At 30.5% G+C, this 22,458-nt stretch overlaps 1 protein-coding gene across 4 annotated transcripts in view; it reads left to right on the top strand.

Annotated features, from left to right (window-relative positions):
- The window catches only part of LOC107454101 (protein kinase C and casein kinase substrate in neurons protein 1), a 64,642-nt gene that overhangs the window by 8,984 nt on the left and 33,200 nt on the right, over positions 1 to 22,458 (top strand). The window contains exon 1 of one of the 4 annotated variants that reach the window (XM_043039956.2): positions 5,673 to 6,190. The exons of the other annotated variants lie outside the window; for them this stretch is intronic. The gene's annotated coding sequence lies outside the window, so the exon portion shown is untranslated. Of the gene's footprint in view, positions 1 to 5,672; positions 6,191 to 22,458 lie in introns of those variants that run through there. 4 annotated transcript variants of the gene reach the window in all.

Below are 22,458 nucleotides of genomic sequence, written 5' to 3'. Positions count from 1 at the left end.
GTGGGGAAAAATCAATACGTGCATGCTCATAAAATATAGACCACGTAGCAGAAATGAAGAGTTATTTTCAATTTTGTTTGCTATTGAAGCTTATCTTCGATTTGTTTTCTTTTTAATTAGATAAAAATACATTTAAACTTATTATAGTTTCGAAACTAAAATCTGTTTACTCTAAATATGCAGATTAGGACGCTAGCGTCCTTTATTTTATGATTTTTTTTTTCCAGACCTAATTTATTACACTGGTTTCTTGACTTAGATTGCGTAGTATCATTTACATTTGACACATTGTAATTATTGTTTTTGTATATAAGTTACGAACTTTTTAGCCGTTGCTCAGTTCCAAAAGTTACTGCTCAGAGAAGAGGTCTATTAGAAGCGTCTACAATAATTCTGTTTTCCAACATTTAATTTGATTTTAGCGCTTAATCCTATCATAATGATTCACATTGATATTTATTCTCTAGGTTTTGATTAACCCTACTTAAAAAATTGTTTTTCCTTCCCTTTCTTGATGAAGATGGTATATATTTATGAATCTACACCACCCGTAACTAATATATACCACCCGCAATATATATTTTTAGAATTCTTTTTCAAATATGAAGTAAAAAATATATATACATATAAATTAAGGATTTCGAATTAGTATTAGGGCCAGAAAAAGAAAAACGCTATCGTAATTACTTTTGACCATTACTATCGTTTTGTTTGAAATGGTCTCTGGCAGAGATGTTTTAACTCAGAAATTAATAACGATCGATTTCATCGCGAGTATTAAAATTAAAAGATTGAATTGGGCTGTTCATACTATTGGACTACATAAAAAAAGATCTACTAAAGGAAATTTCTGTGTCAAAACCCTTCACTAGTCGAAAATGAGGAAAGCCAAAACAACAATGGCTTGATTCTGCAGAATCGGATTTTAAAGTGATTGGAATAAAAAATTGGTTGTCCTGAGTAGGCTGTCTTTGTGGAATCTTGGGCAGAAGGCTTTGGCCCACCTCGTGCTGTTTAGCCAAATAAGATGATGGTCGTAATAATTTCTACTGGGGAAGACGGGGCTGAAAACTTCAGAACCTGTTTGATTGCTGGAGGAAAGAGAGAGGAATTTAAAGCCGATAATTAAAAACACCTGTAAGTCTTATGAGGGAATCAAACTGGTTTTTAGGTTTTTAATCTCATTTCCTCCTAGTGACTTGATAGCGTTTTTGCCAAATAAAATGATGGATATTTTTCCCTTAAATATTAATTTGCAACCATTTTTTTTTCCTCCTGAATTTTGTCCATGATTTTAAAAATACATACTAAGAGCTGTCATTACAAACCAACTGTGTTCTAACTTTTTTTTTACTTTTAAAGATATTTAGTTTTAGGAAAATACAAAGCATTCCAAAATAAGTTATTTAATTTTGTGGTCTTATATTTATTAAAAACTGCCGACCGGCCTGTGTAGGGGGCAGGGTACTGTCCTTCAGAAAGGTTCTGGGTTCGAATCCCGGGCAAGGCATGGATGTTCTTTCCTTCTCTGTACTATTTGTCCTCACTGTGGGAGCGATGTTGCTCCACTTAATATGGTGCCCCTGAAAGAGAGGTCAACAAAATCGTCCTGTAAATGCCTGAATTGCCGGATGTTAACACAGGCGCACTGGAAAAATAAAAAAGATTTTTTTTATTAAAAACTAATCATCTCCAAAACTGAAAATCGTTAAATTTAAAGGAAATTNGTGTTGGTATGTAAAATTTCGCAGAAACGAAGAAATTAAGTTTTTATTAAGGAGTCAAGTATTTTAAACCCATATAGATTTTTTACGAAAATTGTCCGCAAAAAAATGACATCTAATATATTTTAGTTCTCGGGCCACAAAAAAAGGCTTCGAGGGCCGGATGCGGCCGCCAGTTGGAAACCGCTGCTTTAGAGTTTGATTAAGCCTTAACTATTCTTTTTTCCTTCCCTTTTTTGTCAAAAATAGTATATATTTATGAATCTGTACCACCCGTAACTAATATATATATATACCTCCTAATATATACCACCCGCAATCTATATTTTTAGAATTCTTTTTCAAATATGAAGTGAAAAAAAAATATATAAATTAAGGATTTCAAATTAGCATTAGGGCCAGAAAAACAAAAACACTATCTTAATTACTTTTGACCGACCATTACTAGCGTTTTGTTTGAAATCGTCTCTGGAGGAGATGTTTTAACTCAGAAATTAATAACGATCTATTTCATCAAGAGTATTAAAATTAAAAGATTGAATTGGGCTGTTCATATTTCCAGACTACATAAAAAAGATCTACTAAAGGAAATTTTTGTGTCAAAACCCTTAACTAGTCGAAAATAAGAAAGGCCAAAACAATGATGGCTTGATTCTGCAGAATTGGATTTTAAAGTGATTGGAATAAAAGATTGGTAGTCCAGGCTCAAAAAATAGACTGTCTTTGTGGGATCTTCAGCAGAGGGCTTTGGCCCACCTTGGGCTGTTTAACCAAATAAGATGATGATGGTTGTAATAATTACTACCGAGGAAAACGGGGATGAAAACTTCAGAACCTGTTTCATTGCTAGATGAAAAATAGGAATTTAACACAAGAAAGACTGAAACGTAGTATATAATTGCACAAAAGCAGTAAAAATGACTGGATTGTAAAAGAATAAATAACGTGTAAAAAAAATTGTTTAAAATTAATTTTTTTATATTATTTACAGTTATATAACAAGTTATTAGTAAACATTAACAAAAAAAATTATATGTTGTACAAAATTCTAAGAAATTGTGTCATTTTGTACATCATTATTTTTCGAATTGAAATTAAAAGCAGTCAAAATGACTTCCTTAGGCTATCTAGTGTTAAAGGTGATAATTAAAAACACCTCTAAGTTTCGGGAATCAAATTGGTTTTTAGTTCCATTTTCTCTTAGTGACTCAATAAAGTTTTTGTCCCCTTTCTCTTAGTGACTCAATAGCGTTTTTGTCCCCTTTCCCTCTAATATTAATTTGCAACCATTTTTTTTTTTCGACTAAATTTTGTCCAAGATTTTAAAAATACATACTAAGAGCTGTCATTACAGACCGTGTTCCACTTTTTCTTCTTTATTTATTTTTTTACTTTCAAAGATATTTAGTTTTAGAAAATTACAAAGCATTCCAAAACGAGTTATTTAATTTTGTTATCTTAGATTTATTAAAAAGTAATCATCGCCGAAACAGTAAATCGTTTAATTAAAAAGAAATTAAATTATTTCTTTCGCAGAATATTGCATTTTCCAACAAAAAAAATGTGAAGTTGTTACTTTGTTTTAAATATTTTTAGCAATTTTCAAAACAATACTCTTGCAATTTTTGAAACAATAAAAATCTTCATGCACTAACATTTTTATTTTTCGTTTTCTAAAAATGATTACATGTACTCAGTTATTATCCGTAAAATATTTCCAGCAATGCATAAATTCACGTTTAAATTGATTCATTTTTTAGACTTAATTAAGTAATGTTCCTTTTGCTGAAAGCATGTGTTCAGTTCGCGTTCATAATCTCAGAAAGCCTTTTCTTTCTTCATTTTCATAATTTTTCAATCTATTCGACGAATGAATTTATTATCCTTTATTTAATTATAAAGTATAAAGCGAAAGTGCTTTATGAAATTCTAAGAATTTCTTGTCACTTGCTTTTAATAATGTTTACTTATGATTAATGATTATGTCTGATTATCTTTCTATTCTTTTTTTACCCTTTCTTTTTGAGTAGGGAGGCTGGTGCACGAGAACTTTAAATGTATAAAACGTACTTTAATGATTTTCAGTATTGTACTATTCTAAATTAATATTTTTTCACCGTCACACTATGAATTTTATAGAACAAAAAATTTTATTAAGGTGTTCATCACCCTCATTAATTTTAGATTAATATTTGAAACCCCTCTTAAGTTATTTTTAAAAGTAAAGTCTTAATCTTTGTTTGGCACATCAATCAATGAAAACAAGAAATATTCGAATTTGCGGACAGGTCACGTGATAAAATACTTCCGTGAATTGCTATAGCAACACTCTAATGTATAATATTTTCCACCCAATTGTGAATTATTAATGTATCGAACGTTTCCTTCAGTCATTTGTAACTGCTTAGAATAAAAGAAAGACTTTCTAACCTGGAAATAATAATTCTGTTCTTGCAGAAACTCGATTTGGTGTAAAAATAATTTCATATTTTTTTTACAAAAAAGAGAAATTATTTCAATATTCTTACAAATTATTATTATTACCTATTTCTTACAAAGTTTATGTTAAAATTTATAACTTGAATCGTAGATCACAAAAATATGACTAATTTGAAAAACTAATTAAAGAAATATGGAAGTAGATGGATACGGTTCCCTGCGTTTTGTTTGGAACACTACGCTTTCGCTTTTTTTCCTTAACAATTTTCAAAACTATTTACTATGTTCGTCAACAGATGGCCTTTCTAGATTTAAAAAAAAAACTAGAAAACAATATTTGGACCAAATAACTCACCAGGTACAGCAAAAATTGGCGCAGTCTGATGCCAATTTAACTGGAGGTTGCGCGAAAATATTATCTATGATGATCTGAAATGCAGCAGAAATATATTTTTATATTTTCTAGTACGCAGTGCCATCTGATGACAAAATTCATAACCACATTTGAAACTTAGTGAGGATAAAATGCTAGCTTCCGAAGCAGAACGCAGTCAACTACAATTTTATCTATTTTACTTAAATTGATTTTTTAAATCGTTAATATTTTTGTGTCACTCGGTACGGTATGCCGCAATCTGAATAATAAGGTCCAAATAGTTTGGTTAAGAGAGCGGTATGGTAAGTGTGGACCCCTTAATGTTTAGCGTATTTCACCGTATCTCGAGAACTTATTGAAATTTGATTTCGCAAAAACTGTTCGACCAATTTCGCTCAAATATTGTTTTGCCATTATATATTGTTTTGTCTTTAAAACGACGTAGAAGATTGTCTACCTTACAATTCAAAAAATTTTCGTGTATGATTAAATAAAATAATAAATATTTATGAAAAGTTATTTTTTACAAATTATTATATTTGGATAAGCTAATTTTATACAATTGTGTTAAAAAAAATTTTCGATTCGTTTAAAAAGTTTTCGAAACATGGTGAAAAACGCGAAAAGTAAAACATTAAGTGGTCCAAACCTTGGACCGGTCTCCTGACCAAAATATTCTAGCCTTATTTCCCAGATTGCGGCTACTCTCTATTTATGGAGTTAGAAATTTGAATCTGTCTAAAAAAAAGTTTATTCAGAGAAAGTACGTTTTGTGTCTAATTTCGTAACTTAAAATATCGTTTGCACTGACTAATTACATATTTGAGATAATAATCCCTCGAACCTTTAAGATTGAGTCCATGAACTTGAAGATCCGATCATTAGATCAAAAATCAGTCGCACTGCTGTACATTTTAGCGCGCACTCATAATATAAATAAAAAAAGGAATTTATATCTCAATAAAAACGAGAATCGAGGATTTATCTGCAATATTGATCTCTTATGTAATATGCATTCATTTTATCCTAATTCTAGTTTGTATATCTCCAAAAAAAATCGAATCAGTTATGTAAATTATCTACATCTTATCTTACAGAATGAAACAGATTATACACTAGAGCAGTGGCTTAGCAAATAACTGATTAAAAGAAAAGTGAAAGGGAATGAAAAACACTGCTCCTCTGTAGAAAAAAACAGAAACTGAAATAAAAATACTTTGGAACTTCGCCGACTAGTCCGCACGCCTCTAGGGTAAAGAGAATAAAAAGAATAACGATGGTTGAACTTCGGTTGCTAAGTAACCGGAACATCCGGGTGCTCGCAACTAAATACCACTTTTTTTTTATTGTTTAATATCGCTCCAACTTTCTTCTTTGATATGTTTCACTCATCATTTGTCCGAGGAGTGTTTAACTTATCGGTTATCACTGTGTGTTTATTGACTACAAATTGCTAGTGTGACTGGTTCGAAAAAAAGTTTTGCTCGTTCATTCATGACTGTTGGATTAGGAATAACTGGATTTTGCTGTGGAATAAATATATTGTGTTTTGTGTGTGCAAATTAAGAAATGATTCCGCGTGTGCTTGTAAAATTGAAGATATGATTTTGATGAGCGATTTCTTGCAGTTAATTGCTGAAACATTTAATTGGTGAGTTTTGTATCTCTACACCTGCAGTTTCCGAATTTTTTGGGCCACTGAACCCTAAATGATAAAACTTCTTTCGGTAGAAACCTTATCGGTTAACCAATAAAAGACTACTTGGATTAGTTTAATTTTGGATTGAGATTAGTTTTTGTTTTGAAAATAGGAATGGGAGGAATGGAATTTTTTTATTGTTTTGTTCATTACTAGTCTTGCAGTTGAATTTGCACTCTTGGAGCTGTATCTAATTTAGTTTTAAATTTGTTTTTGTAGCAAAGACGTAGTTAAATAAAATAAATAAGCCGAATTATGGTTTAAATAGGGGCTTAAAGGAAGGAAAAATATTTCTTTATTAATGGTTTTAATTTTATTTTGAATTGATGCGAAGAACTAATGCAGTTTTTCTTAAATGCGGGTTCCTTTCATAATTTATTCATAATATTGTTATTAGAAAAATGATTTAAGTGCTTACTCTCGGAACGCTAGGGTTCCACGGTATACCATTTAGGAACCCATTTTTGATCGCATCATTTCAATAAATATTTTTTTATTAACGCTGGGACTTATATTTTTCACTAATTTTATTTTTCTGCTATTGTCAAGTGTTCTAAAGGCATCTATAAAATATTAGTGTTAATTTAATAATTAAGAGTAAACACATTCTTTTGAGAAATTTTTAAACTACGCTAGTTTCTTGTTAACTTAAAACTAGTTAACTTGAGTTGGTTATTGACAAATACTACTCTTTGAAAACATAATTAAAAACTAGTGTACAACCAGGGTTTAAAAAAACCCAACCCGCCTGGGTTTTATTGAAAAAAACGGGGGGAAATTGGGTTTTATTTGAAAAAAATCCTGGGAAAATTTGGTTTTTTCATTTAGTAAACATGAACTTCTAAAGTTTTACTGTGTAAATAATTTTATTTATTAAATAGTGTTGTATAAGCTTAAAAATAGAAATAAATCCAAAAAGTTAATATTAAATACATATAACAAAATTAAAATAAGTTTAAATAACCATTGCCACTAATACATATTTGGATCTTCTTTACTGTTAAAGACATAAAGTTTCACAATGTTTGACTTAGTATATAGTATGGTTTGTTTAGAAAAACTAAAATCATGGCCTATCATAAGGTTTTTATTTTGAAAAAGCTCTGTATTTCTGATTTTTTTGTGTGTTTTTTCTTAAGAATTGTCTATTATTAGTACATATTAGTTTACAAAAATTGAATGAAATATAAGGTCAAATTTATTAGTATATCATATTTTACTTATTTTATAATTAATTATTTTGTAATATAAGTATTTTATTTAATATAAGTATTATTATGAAGTAAAAATCGTATGTAATTAAACATGTGAATTAGGTTTAAAGTTAAGACCAGCGGGGCCTCAGCTATTTTCTGACTACACAAGTTATTAATGCTTATAATAAAACCCACAACTTATAATATTTATAAATTGAAAAAAAAAAAATCTTCATTTCTGAAAGTAAATTTGCTGTCACTAAAGGCATAATTAATGTTTTACTTATTGTGACTTTAAGTTTTGCAATTGTTCGAAATTCACCAACATTTAACGTTTTAAAGTTCAGAGTAGTGAATTAATTATGCATTGAATAATATTTTCTGTTTCGTTAAATGAAATGGAAGAACTAAAAGTGGTAGTAAATCTTGTAAAATGCGTTATGAATAGTTTCCCGTTTTAGCTTACTCTTAAGTTTGTAGAAGTCATATCAGAAGAATGTCAAAATGCATCCCCCCCATTCTCTACAGTCCCCCCCCTTTACTTCATTTAAAACTGATTAAAAATGTTGCCGCTTATTTAAATTTTCTTAATTAATAAAAACATCGAATTGAGAAATTTTAAATTATATTATTATGTATAGCAATGAATCTCGATCTAAGCATTTAACTTTCAAAACTGTTGTAAGAAAAAAATTAATTAAAATTTTAAAATCAATTTAAAAAGTTAAAATCATTCATTCAATTTGTAATTTAAGAGAGAGCTATGTTAAATAGCATTTTTAAGTATTTGTGAAATTCTGCTTTTGTAAAGTTGAGAAACATATTCAAAACACATACGAAACATCACTGACTAAAGCATATGCTCATATTCGAAAATTTTGTGTTTTTAACATTTTACATCTATTAAAATTAACCTAAAGTCATCATTTATTAATGGAGTAAAATTTAACGCTATAAAGTTTTATTAGTATTTTAAAATTATTGTTATTTTTTTTTTTTTTTTTACTTAAAAGAAACAGGGTTGCTTAAAATTATCAGGAGTTCCCTGGACCACCAACCAATTAATGTAAAGGGTTGTTTGATGTATTATTGATTACTTTCTTCAAGACCAGTGAGAAAATTTTCTTAATTTCTCTCCTTGAAAGATATTGAAGTTATATTTACCTTGTTCATGACTCAAAAATTTTCTTCATTATGTTCCTTTTTCGAATTCTTCTTTCCCTCTCTTACTTCTTCAGAAACAGAGACTCAGTAATTAACCCCACACACATCTAGTCCAAGTTTTTATTTTTCATTTTGGCAATTGTAAAAATGTTTGCCAAAATGAACAAAAATTAATAGAGAAAATTTAGACCTGCCTGTAGTCTAATAAATATGTAAAATAAGAAAGTTATGAAATACTTTTAGATTGGTAATGGTCTGTCTAATGACATAATTAGTTAGACATGGAAAAGTGTGCAACCATTCCACAAGAAGTCTGTCAAAACCATTGTACTACCGCTATAGTAAGAGTCTATTTCTCGGATATTGGAGGGTTGAGAGGTCTTGATTCCCTCTATATATGAAAGTATGAACTATTTGAACTAGGGATTCGCTATATGCTCTATCTATAATATCCGAAAAAATTGACCATTATGATAGCGGAAGCCAAATTGTCTGGGCAGAATTTTTATTAAATGACGGCTGCACATCTCTCCTTGTCTTTAAGCGAGGCAACTGGTTTGGTTTGAGATATAGGGATAATATCTTGGAGACCCATGTTCGCTTTTCACCGATGCAGTTAGCCTTTGTTTCATTTTAATGGCAACATTGCGCGACCACATAGACCTCTTGTAATCGGCAATTTTCTGGAAAGTGAAATTTCCTGCCAAAGCATCTCTCTGAAAACCATCAAAGACAGAAAACAGCATTGCTAAGCGAACGTAAACGTAAAGACGACGCATAAAGGGCACAGCTTCTGAACTGTTTCGTTTTATCTGTAAATGTTTGCCTTAACTTTTTTTGTTGTTGTTATGATCCGGGAAGGAGTTTCAAACGTTTCTATTGCGTGACGAACTTTGTTTGTAACGAGCAAACACTCTTAAATCCGTTATTTGTTTAGATTTTGAACAAAGTTGCTGCAAATATTTTACAATGTTTAAAAACGTCTTAGCTATTTTAACTTTGCTACGTCACCAGGGGTCTGNACGAGCAAATACTCTTAAATCCGTTATTTGTTTAGATTTTGAACGAAGTTGCTGCAAATATTTTACAATGTTTAAAAACGTCTTAGCTATTTTAACTTTGCTACGTCACAAAATGTAAATATGACTTTAGTCGTCCATTATCTCAATTTCTAAACTGCTTTATTCCCAGTACGAAACCAAGTTCTAACACTTGTCTATTTGCAGCTATACCCACAAGCGTTTTTCTAAATCAGACGTCTTCTAAACCCTTATGTAGCACAGCTCGCACTTTCTCGTCAAAATTGGCAGATCAGTTTATTCAAGGTTCCGTTATTCGAACCAAAAGTTTAACTAGATATGGAATTTTTTTTTTTAGGTTACGACTTAAGAACAATTTAAATTCTCCCATTATCAATAAAACATTTGATCCAATTATATTTTATTTTATAACCGTCGTTGAACAGCCGACCCAGTTTTATGGGTTTACGACTACTAATATTCAACTCCGTATCCTTGTAATTTTGAAAAAATCCAGAAGACAAGGGAACTTCTGGATCAAATATTGGGAGAAATTTGCCTTTGTGGAGGACTTTTTGATGGAGCTAACCCGCATTAACGTTACATGGAGAGGAAGACCTCGAGAACCTCGCACGGTTAGCCTGACGGCAAGGGGACTCTAATCCATGATCCGTCTACCACTGAGGATATTTCACGTCAGCACTGTGGTCGGTGCAAGCCGGATGTGGAATTCGTATCGACCAGTCATCGCCGGGATCAAACCCTGGTTCACCTCATTGGAAGGCGAACGCTCTGTGCTCTGATCCAATTATATATAGGATTAGTACCCCAGAGATATTGATTTGTTATGGGAACATGTAGGGCTTTGCGACTCTACGATTTAATGTGCATCAGTCACCTTTTACTACACGGGGAGTCTTCGGCCGGCTGGGATCGAACCCACGAATCCAATTATAGACTTAAAAGAAAATTCTTTGACCTTCAACAGGGAAAATTAAAGTAAAATACAAGCACAATAAGAAATGAGCAGAAAAAAAAAGAACGCCGAGGTTTGATAGTTTTTAATTGTCTGTAACATTAACTAAGTTTCATTTTTTAAGGAAAATTTTGTTTTTCTTACTTTCGATAAAGTAAACTTAATTTGTGGTAGAAAGTAAGATCATTATATTTTTATAACCGGAATTTAAGTTGGAAACTTGCACGCCTCATTAACACAAATTGATACGTATTCTTCATTATTGCAAACTTACAACATGTATTATTAAATTATAAACTACGGATGTTGAGAATTTAATATTAATTATTCATCATTTTCATGGGTAAAAGTTATAGTAGAATCAAAAACTATTAATATACATTAAAAAAGATATGTTCTTAACAATACCTTACTAAAAAAAGATTCCCCCCCCCTCCCTTAAATCATATTCATTTGATTGTACAATTCTGCAGTCAAATAAAATATCTGACAAAATGGCTTTAGTTAGTTTCCGAGTTTATAAAACTATCTCGATATTTTCTCTCATACAAATTGTTAAATTAATGTAAATAAGTCATGAAAATATTATCAATATCAAATGAAAAACAGTTTTTTCTTTGCCAATTCGTGTAACATTGTAACATCAGCAAATTGTCATCATCTTCATGATGACAACTACTATGTAAAATATATTTTTATAAACATTAGAAAATGAATTTAAAAATATTAGTTTTTTGCAAATTTATAATCGTTTTGCCTTTAAAACCGCTAACAAATATTTTGAAACGAAAACATAATTCTTCTAAGAAATAAATCGAAAACTTAGGAAGACGTTGGCTAATTCAGTCTAGGAGCCCTCGTAACTAAGATGTTTCAACCTAAATTGATTTAATTAATTTATATATAATAAAAAAGTTGCACTTAATTCTAATGTGTTTTGGACATTATTTGATGTTAAAATCTATCGGGATTTTTATTATTATTACCATTTATCTACCAAAAAAATAATTAATAATAGTTATCTTTCCAAATAACAACTAATAAATATAAGATATAGTGATCTGTTAAATTATAAGCTCCCCCAAATTTTCTTTATTATTAATAAAATACTTATATATATATATATTTTCTTATTTGGAATTTTAAATTTATTGTATTGCACTATATCTAACAATATTTATTTCTCATTTAATTACAACGTATGACAAAAATAATAAAGCTTAAAGAATTAGAAATTACCGCCAGGAAATAATAGTTGCACTTTCAATGGTTTTATTTTATTTATTTTTGAATCATTTAGTTAGGAGACTGCCTTTGCTCACCAACCCCCATAGATATATTGTTTATAAAATATAAAATTATTATAATTTTGGGTGATAAGAGTTTGTTAAGGCATATATATCAATCGTAAAAAATGAACGATTTGGAAGTAACTAAAGAGAAGTAAATTATTAAATGTTAAGATTTATATATTGCAACATCTAATACCTTTCTCCAATTTTTTTTAAAAAAACTTTTATTTATTCATTTTTTTACTTTTGCCATCAAGTCAAGCGCGAGCTTATAAAATAAAGACTTCGAGAAAAGTGTATAAATAATCACTTCAACAATGTAAAAATAATTGCTTTATAAAGCGGAAAAAATATTGGGAGTTTCGAAGGAGAAAAAAATCTATAACTCGTGTTTAGTTCATGGATAACACTGGGTACTTTCAGTTCTTCAAATTTGAAATCTGTGCTTGCATTCAAGACTCTTTGATTTTATAGCAAGTTACGAGAACTAAGCTGAGTTATCTAGTTCAACAGTCGTTGTAAAATGTAAAATAGCTATTTATTTTTAAATAAAGTAAATAACTTTAAAAAAAAAACATTTTTTCAATATAAGTGCGGATTGGTTTATTCCTATCTATTTTTTTCCTTTTTGAAATTTTAAGCGTCTGTTATTAATATCTGAATAAAATAAAATTATAAGTTTCGAATTATCAATCAAAGCCAGTCGCATTGCACGAAAGAAAAGTTACTTAAGAAAGAACGAGAGCTCTGCTTCTAATTCGTGGTTTGTCGAAGTTCATCCTCCAAGGAAAATAAAAAAAAAAGCCACAATTTAAGTGCCTTACATTTGAAGCAAAGCTATAATTTTAAACCATGCCATCGTGCCATAAAGAATTATCTGAGCTTCATATCGGACAAATAACTGGAATATTTTAAAAGTTATTTAACTTTTTAAAAATCGCCAATTTGACTACATTTTCCACCGAGATCAAAATTATTAAAATCAATGCCTTTTTCCCATTTTTTGCAAATTTTTGTGACCCGAGGTAATGAAGCACTGGATGACGTTTTTAAATATTAAAAAATTAACCAACAAACCCCCCATTAATTTTTTTTACCCTTGATTCAATTTTGTGGCCGTTATTTCATACTTTTTCATTCCCTCTTGTGTTACGCACGATCTTGCTTGTGTATAATAACAGTTTAATGATCATTTTATTTGTATTATATCAATCTTTGCTCTTACCAAATTTTATAAAAATTTGCTGAATTGCTTTTAAAGATAATCAACTAAATCTGAAATTTATTTAACTTTTAAACCCCAGTGTATTTTAACGGCTACAAACTATGTACTTGTCAAAAATAATTTCTGAAACGAATCAATAAACAGAAGTGAATTTTATAAACAGACATGAATATTTTTGTATACTAGTTAACAGAAATTAATATATTTGTAGACTAGTGTATAATTTTCATGGAATATTACTGATTATTTATTTTGCTCTCCCTGGATTGATTTTATATACTTTTTTTTCCCATTGAATTTTATTTGACTACATGCATTGGATAATCGTCTATGTTCTATATTATTCTGTATTGGCAATGTATTATTCTTCTGTAATTGAAATTTGCAAACTTAAAATAGTAATTTAAGTCTAGTATGCGAAAACTAGTCATAAATAGTACTTTATAATTATTTTGGCAACAATTCAGGTTTTTTGGCAAGATCTTTGTGTTCTATTTTATATGTTGTTTATTATATGATGTACGAATGCATAAGTGAACTATTGCCAAGAAATACTAAAGAATAATAGAATATATATGTTCTCAAAAAGATAACGGATCAATTCGATTGGGCATGCAAGAAAATGGGTTTGAAAACGCATTGATTTGAATTTCAAAATGAGCAAGCATTCCTATTAGTTGGCATCGTGCTTAATATACTATGTATTCTTATTTTCGGTAACGAAACTTAGATTCTTATAAACAATTGCATTTTGAGTATTTTCGGCGTTTTTTGTTATTACTATGTTCAATTTTTTTAAATAAATTATTCTGTGCAAAATGTCCTTTGCGAACACGCGAGTCGATAATTTCAATCCGGTGTGCAAGAAAATCGGTAGGAAGACGCATTGATTTGAATTGCATAAAGCTGGAGCATTTCTATTACTGAGCATTATACATCGTTATTTTTCTTAAACAAAATTCTATAGACCTACGGTGATTGCATTTTTAGAATTTTCGGTGTTTTTGCTATTATTATTATGATTGCTTTATTAATTTTAAAAAAAATATATGAATTATTCTGTGCAAAATGTCCTTTGCGAACACGCGAGTCGACCATTTCAATCCGGTGTGCAAGAAAATCGGTAGGAAGACACATTGATTTAAATTCCATAATGCCGTGACTTCGCTGAAGAACGACTTACTGAAATTTCTCATCGCTGTTTTCCCGAGGGTACGATCTATTAAAACATTCCAAGACTGTGTGTTCTTTAGGTAGGAAGGCAGTGACTTTTTTGTTTTTATTCCCTGTCGTCATTTTTATGAAGTAAAAAAGGAAGGAAATTCGGTCGAGGATACCAGCTCATGATGAGCTGTTTTGATGTCGGTGGGGGTTCTTCCTGCTGCAACCGCCGATGTCGGCATTTTTCATCCCGTGGAATTTATGCTGCTTGAATTATTTCATAGTAATTGCATGGTATCGGAGATTTCTGTTGAATTCTTGATATTGAGAATAAAGAAAAACAAATAAAAATAGTTCTTTTTCAGAATTAAAAGGATTATTAAGAAGTGGCGGAAAAAATAAATATTTCTGATTTTTTTCTTCCTTATTGGCGAGATAGATATTTATAACCATATTTTATAACCGGCGTTAAACAGTCAACTCAATTCTAAGTTTATGCCTGTCAATGCCAACTCCTTAGCTTATTTTGAACCCAACCCAGAAGACACTGGAAGTCCAGGATCAAGAGCCGCGATGGCTCAGGGGATAGAGCGTTCACCTTCCATATGACGAACAGGGTTCGAATCCCAGTCTATACGAATTCCGCATCCGGCTTGTACCGACCACAGTGCTGACGTGAAGTATCCTCAGTGGTAGACGGATCATGGGTTATAGTACCCTTGCCGTCAGGCTAACCGTGGGGGGTTCTCGTGGTTTTCCTCTCCATGTAACGCAAATGCGGGTTAGCTCCATCAAAAAGTCCTCCACGAAGGCAAATTTCTCCCGGTAACTCGATGCTGGAGTTCCCTTGTCTTCTAGATTGGTTTCAAAATTACAAAGCTACGGAGTTGAACATTAGTAGTCGTAAACCCATAAAATTGGGTGGGCTGTTGGTTATATTAAAAAAAGTCCTGAATCAAGCATTGGGACAAACTAGTTTTCCTTGAAGAATTTTTTGTGAGAACTAACCCGCATGTGTGTTACATGGGGAGGAAAACCATGAAAAATTCATGACTTAACCGGTGGCAAAGAGATTCTGTCCCATATTCCGTCTACCACTGTGAATAATTTGCGTCAGCGCTGTGGGAGTAGAATTCGTATCAACCAGCCACCACTGGGATTCGAACTTGAATCAAATCATTGGAAGGCGAACGCTCTATCCCTTGAGCCACCGCGGCTCGTGTCCATTAATTAAATAAAATTTCGGAAAAAGAACCTACTATGTTATTCAACTAGTTAATTAATTTTAGCAAAGCAATGCAAATCAAAATGGTAGCCGTACGGCTTTTATTCGGTGAAGCCTTTCTTTCACTAGGGAAAGACTTGAAAATTGCATATGCAATAGTTTCAATTAAGTTTGAGTTGAAATTGAGCAAAATTTTGGAAACTTTCGTGTTTAACTTTCTCTTATTTAAAAAAAAAAATTTAGTTTCCGGAATATATGCCAATATGTACAGAAGTATGACTTGCTTTTTTTATGTTTTACAAATTTTAGCAAGAATGACAAAAAATAAAATAGAATCCTCTCCCAAAATTCTAGCAAATTATTTTTGTAAAGAAAATGCAATAAAATAATTCTTCGTCTGTAAAAAAATTTAATTTGATATTCGCAGTTTATAAACAATCGGTAAGTACGATATCAGTGATAATCTACAGCTTAAAAACAATTGGTAAAAATTAGCCGATTAGCCGACGTGCAAAATGTAGATGACAATCTTAACACACAACTAATGTCTTAACTCACAGAGCAGACTGTATAGTTGCTTAAATATTCAAATTTCGAATTCCTGTCACGCAGATATACATTTGGTATATCATTTTAAAGTTTAACAACGCGCATATGGAGAGGGGGGAAGGTAAACAATTTTCCCAGTGATATTGAGCTTTTTACAAATTTCAAGTCACCTGTCCGCAGCAAACGATTTTTTCACGGGAAATTTTTTTTTTTTTTTTTTTCCTTTCAAACGAAAACAAACTTAAGTTCCATATTACATTTTGAAACTGAAATGATATATTATAATATTTTGTAAGACTATAATTGTATAAAATTTAACTGCTTAGAACGTGTTCAATTCAAATTATGCCCGTGTACAAACCATCGTTTTTCTTCAACAAATCTTTTTTTCAAACATTTACTTAGGCACCAATTGCTCCGAAGCCTCATTTTGTTATGAAAAAATAAAAATAATCATAATAAAAACACTCCCTCCTTCCTTATTCTTCCTGTGTAATCCTATTAAATGTTCTCGCACAGTTGGTTCAGAAATCATCAAAAAGAAAAGAACANTTTTTCAGAATTAAAAGGATTATTAAGAAGTGGCAGAAAAAATAAATATTTCTGTTTTTTTTTCTTCCTTATTGGCGAGATAGATATTTATAACCATATTTTATAACCGGCGTTAAACAGTCAACACAATTCTGAGTTTATAACTGTCAAGGCTCAACTCCTTAGCCTATTTTGAACCCAACCCAGAAGACAAGGGAAGTCCTGCCTGGATCACGAGCCGTGATGGCTCAGGGGATAGAGCGTTCACCTTCCAGTGACGAACCGAGTTCGAATCCCAGTCTTTACGAATTCCGCATCCGGCTTGTACCGACCACAGTGCTGACGTGAAATATCCTCAGTGGTAGACGGATCAGTGGGTTCGAGTCCCCTTGCCGTTAGGCTAACCGTGGAAGGTTCTCGTATTTTTCCTCTCCATGTAACGCTAATGCGGGTTAGCTCCATCAAAAAGTCCTCCACGACGGCAAATTTGTCCCGGTAACTCGATTGCTGGAGTTCCTTTGTCTTCTAGATTGGGTTCAAAATTACAAAGCTACGGAGTTGAACATTAGTAGTCGTAAACCCATAAAATTGGGTCGGCTGTTCAACGACGGTTATATTAAAAAAAGTCTTAGATCAAGCATTGGGACACACTAGTTTTCCTTGAAGAATTTAATGTGTGAACTAACCCGCATGTGTGTTACATGGGGAGGAAAACCATGAAAAATTCATGACTTAACCGGTGGCAAAGAGATTCTGTCCCATATTCTGTCTACCACTGTGAATAATTTGCGTCAGCGCTGTGGGAGTAGAATTCGTATCAACCTGCCACCACTGGGATTCGAACTTGGATCAAATCATTGGAAGGCGAACGCTCTATCTCTTGAGCCATCGCTGCTCGTGTCCATTAATTAAATAAAATTTCGGAAAAAGGACCTATGTTATTCAACTAGTTAATTAATTTTACCAAAGCAATGCAAATCAAAATGGTAGCCATACGTCTTTTATTCGGTGAAGCCTTTCTTTCACTAGGGAATGACTTGGAAAATTGCATATGCAATAGTTTCAATTAAGTTTGAATTGAAATTGAGCAAAATTTTGTAAACTTTCGTGTTTAACTTTCTCTTATTTAAAAAAAAAATTAGTTTCCGGAATATATGCCAATATGTACAGAAGTATGACTTGCTTTTTTTTTTATATATTTTACCAATTTTGACAAGAATGACAAAAAATAAAATAGAATCCCCTCTCAAAATTCTAGCAAATTATTTATATAAAAAAAAATGCATTAAAATAATTCTACGTCTGTAAAAAAAATGTAATTTGATGTTCACAGTTTATAAACATTTGGTAAGTATAATATCAGTGATTATCTACAGCTTAAAAGCAATTGGTAAAAATCAGCCGATTAGCCGACGTGCAAAATGTGGATGACTGTCTTAACACACAACTAATGTCTTAACTCACTGAGCAGGCTGTATAGCTGCTTAAATATTCAAATTTTGAGTTCCTGTCCCGCAGATATACATTTGGTATATCATTTTAAAGTTTAACAACGCGCGTATGGAGAGAACAATTTTCCCAGTGATATTGAGCTTTTTACAAATTTTAAATCAACCTGTTCGCAGCAAACGATTTTTTCAGGGGAAAAAAAAATTTTTTTTTCCTTTCAAACTGAAACAAACTTAAGTTCCATATTACATTTTGAAACTGAAATGATATATTATAATATTTTGTAAGACTATAATTGTATAAAATTTAACTGCTTAGAACGTGTTCAATTCAAATTATGCCCGTGTACAAACCATCGTTTTTCTTCAACAAATCTTTTTTTCAAACATTTACTTAGGCACCAATTGCTCCGAAGCCTCATTTTGTTATGAAAAAATAAAAATAATCATAATAAAAACACTCCCTCCTTCCTTATTCTTCCTGTGTAATCCTATTAAATGTTCTCGCACAGTTGGTTCAGAAATCATCAAAAAGAAAAGAACACCCCATCTTCTTCAAAGAGTCATCCAACTTCGTGTAGTTATTAAAGAGGTCTCGCTTTGTCGAGCATGCCTGATTTGGACAGAGCACTCACCAAGGATTTAGATCGGTGATAAGCTTTTCTTGTAAGCTTGATGTGTGTGCTCCTAGGAATTATTTTTGTTTTCTCTAGTAAATGGGTTGAGTTTTATGATGGCTTTTGTTATTTTTTGTTATAACTTTTTAGTTTTCCTTAAAGTTATCACTATTTTTTTAAAGTTTTTAATGAACCCTGGAAGGATGTGTCGAGTTGAGATGTCATTTTTAAAGTAGTGTCAGTGTGAAACTGGTAGCTCTAATCTATATTTGTCTCCAAACCTTAAAGAAAGTAACATTCCGTATTTTTATTTTCTGTAAAAAGCTAAAATTAGCTTTCGATTTCAGTACAACTAATCGTTTATTACTTATGAAAAATCAGTTAGCCAAAATAGTTTTCATTATATGTTTCATTTCAATAAACAACAAAATTAAAAATTAGAAAACGATTCCATATAATCGTTTTATCTATAAAAAAAAATAATGTTCTTCGCTTACAATATTTATTATATATCTTTAAAAAAAAAATTTAAAAAATGGGCCTTTATTTTTGCCCAACTTACAATAAACTTTTGATTACAATTAATTTTGTCTACGAAATAAAACCCAAAAATATATCTTAAGTATGAGATTTTATTTTATAAAACAACTAAAGGTTAAAATTAAAAAATATGAAAACGATTCAAAAACGCGGCTCTTAATATATTTTTTACCTTAAAAAAATAAACACTTATTTTATTGATCGTCGAAATGCATATCGAAAAACCTTCTAAATTCATACTTGTTCTACGGCAAAAATGTGCAAAATATGTAAGCTAATTATTTACCTTATTGAAAATTCCTGAAATAAACAATATTCTTAATTTAATCTTACTATGCATCTGCTTTTCTGTAAAATCGATGTAATTCATTGATAGATATTTATAAATGATAAGAAATTTATCATGAAAACGAGATTTAAAAATATATTTCTTTCCTGCTCAAATCGAAAAAGTCAAAACTAAATATAAATTATTCTTTTTCGCTCGATGTTGAAAAAAATTTTAAGCGACACCGCCCTTTTAATATATAACGATTCAAATTATTTTTTTAAAAAAAAGTTTTAATTATTAACTTTAAAAAATTTTGAGTCATTAGTGAATGACGAAATAGCTTACTGGACAAAGTAAAAACCCAAGACAATATTATTTATGAATGGCAAAATAGTTAATATATCTTTTATGTCGAAATTTTCTTGAATTGGAACAATTGTCTACCTACGACGTTAAGATCATTAAAATATAAGTCTACTTGCGTTGTTTTAGATAAAAAAGATAACTTTTGTTATCAGTTTGATTTATATCTGAATTAAGAGACGTTTTTTCCCCTATTACTAAAAGAACTTTGCTTAAGGTCTCGATTCAAAGTTTCAGAGAAAATAAATCTTTTTTGTTCTCCGTTTAGTTTCCTATTTAAGTGCCTTTATTTTCTCTGCATGCTGGACAGAAAGAAAAAAAAAACCCGAGTGTTCGTATAGTGAATACGGTTTTGTTTTAATTGGTATGGTATTTTAAGTATTCCGGTCTACATAAGGATTTCGCATCCGTTTTTTATCGTTCGCTATAAATAATTGTTTTTTGTCTTGTGCCTCTTACTTTGTAATTCCCTTTACCAATGACATGTTTGTTTATATTTTACAAGTATCGAGATTTTATCTCTTCTTTTATAAAGGATCTTAATTTTTATCTTATCGAGTCCTGAATATTTTAATTCTGAGACCCAGAATCTAGTTTATTGGACTACATTTTGTATAATTCTATCACTTAAAAAATATTTTTAAATTATTTAACAGTTAAATGTAACAGGCTATATATTTGTTGGCATTAATTAATTTTACTTTCGTTGATAAGAATTCAGTTGTAGGAATAGGAGTTAAAAATTATTTGAAATGTTCGAAGTTTGCATCTTTTCTAGACAGTTTTATGGCAAATAAATGTCTTGTTATTGCGTCTAATGGTTGTTGTTTAATGACCAAATTTTTTAAAAAAATGCAATGTAAAAAATTAAAGTTAATGATTTCTTTATGCATTAATTAAAAATAATTTTTAAAAATTTTTTTATTGCATTTATGTGTTTCTTTTTTTATAAGCTATAGTTATTTTTTAGTGAAAATTTCATTTTCTACAATTATTTAAAACTCGGGCCCCGAGAGCATGTTCGTAATCATATATATCGAAAAAATTCTGTTATGTGATTTGAACCAAATTTTTCTTTCTTATTTTTTGAAAATACTATTAGAAATTTAGCTACATTTTATAAATATAATTTATAATTGAAATGTTATTAAAAAATAAACCATAACAATACATATTCAAACTATATTACCACATTAAAAAGTGTTCATAGTTAATACTTCAGGGGTCTGTTTAGAAGAAATTTGAGTCCGTTAACGGACCCTTCACAAAATATCTTTTCATAAAAATGAACCCTTCACAAAATGATTTTTCTTTAAATCGGACCCTTCACAAATTTGTTTATCTTCATTATTGTTTTGTGAATCGAATAAACCCTTCCCAGGGGGGAAAACAAGAAAGTTGGATGTAAACGAATTAAGTTTTGTCTTCGACAAACGCTTCTTCCATTATTCGTATGAAATGAATATTCTGCATTTAGCAGTATAGGCTAAATACCAAATATTTGCATCTCTAATTTAGAAGCAGCAATTGCTGTTTATATTTGAAATTTTAATTTTTTTTAAAATTATAATTGTACAGTGCTGAGCATAATCTCGTATCTCTTTACAATTTAAAAACTCCTTGAAAAAATTTTTTGCAATAACCAAACCCTATTTGCACAAATTCATAAAAGCAGGACCCTGATTGAAAGAATGTGACTTAACGTTTATTTTATATTCCCAAATTACGAGTAATTTTTTCACAATTTTACAAAAATGGACCTTTTACAAAATGTCTGGACAGGCCCCTGTACTTTGAATTTTGGAATAATTTTTTGAAATATTTTTTTTCTTTATAACGGGACAGAATNGAATATTCTGCGTTCAGCAGTATAGGATAAATACCAAATATTTGCATGTTGCATCTGTAGTTTAGAAGCAGCAATGGCTGTTTATTTTTGAAAATTTAATTTTTTTTTAAAATTATAATTTTACAGTTCTGAGCATAATCTCGTATCTCTTTACAATTTAAAAACTGCTTGAAAAAAATTTTGCAATAACCGAACCCTATTTGCACAAATTCATAAAAGCAGGACTCTGATTGAAAGAATGTGACTTAACGTTTATTTTATATTCACAAATTACGACTAATTTTTTCACAATTTTACAAAAACGGGCCTTTTACGAAATGTCTGGACAGGCCCCTGTACTTTGAATTTTGAAATATTTTTTACTTTATAACGGGACAGAATGTCATCACAATGGAAATGACTAAATTTGCAGGAAAAACTATCAGTTATGTGACGGTAATATATTCGGGTATAAATAATATCAGGTACATAAATCTGCTTTAGTAATTTATATTCCCTCCTCCTATGAAAATTTATCACTTCGCCCTCTTTCAGAATATATGTTAACTGTGCAAATATTTAAAGAATAAATAAGAATTATTGTATGGATTGTAATATATTAAAGATTATGTAAATTTCCACGCGTGTTTAGGTGGAAAAAAAAGCTCTAGTTTATTTTTGTTCAAGGACTTACTGATTAAAATCTGTAGCATCTAAGAACAAAAGACTCCAATCAGCGCATTGTTCGATATTACTCTATTCTCTTAATCGGACTATCAATCTTCAATTAATATTCTGATCATTCTCTTTTCTCT

The sequence above is a fragment of the Parasteatoda tepidariorum genome, chromosome 6, assembly GCF_043381705.1.
Source record: "Parasteatoda tepidariorum isolate YZ-2023 chromosome 6, CAS_Ptep_4.0, whole genome shotgun sequence".
Lineage (NCBI taxonomy): Eukaryota > Metazoa > Arthropoda > Arachnida > Araneae > Theridiidae > Parasteatoda > Parasteatoda tepidariorum.
The sequence above is the reverse complement of the archived record's forward strand: the minus strand, read 5'-3'. Positions and strand labels throughout refer to the sequence as shown.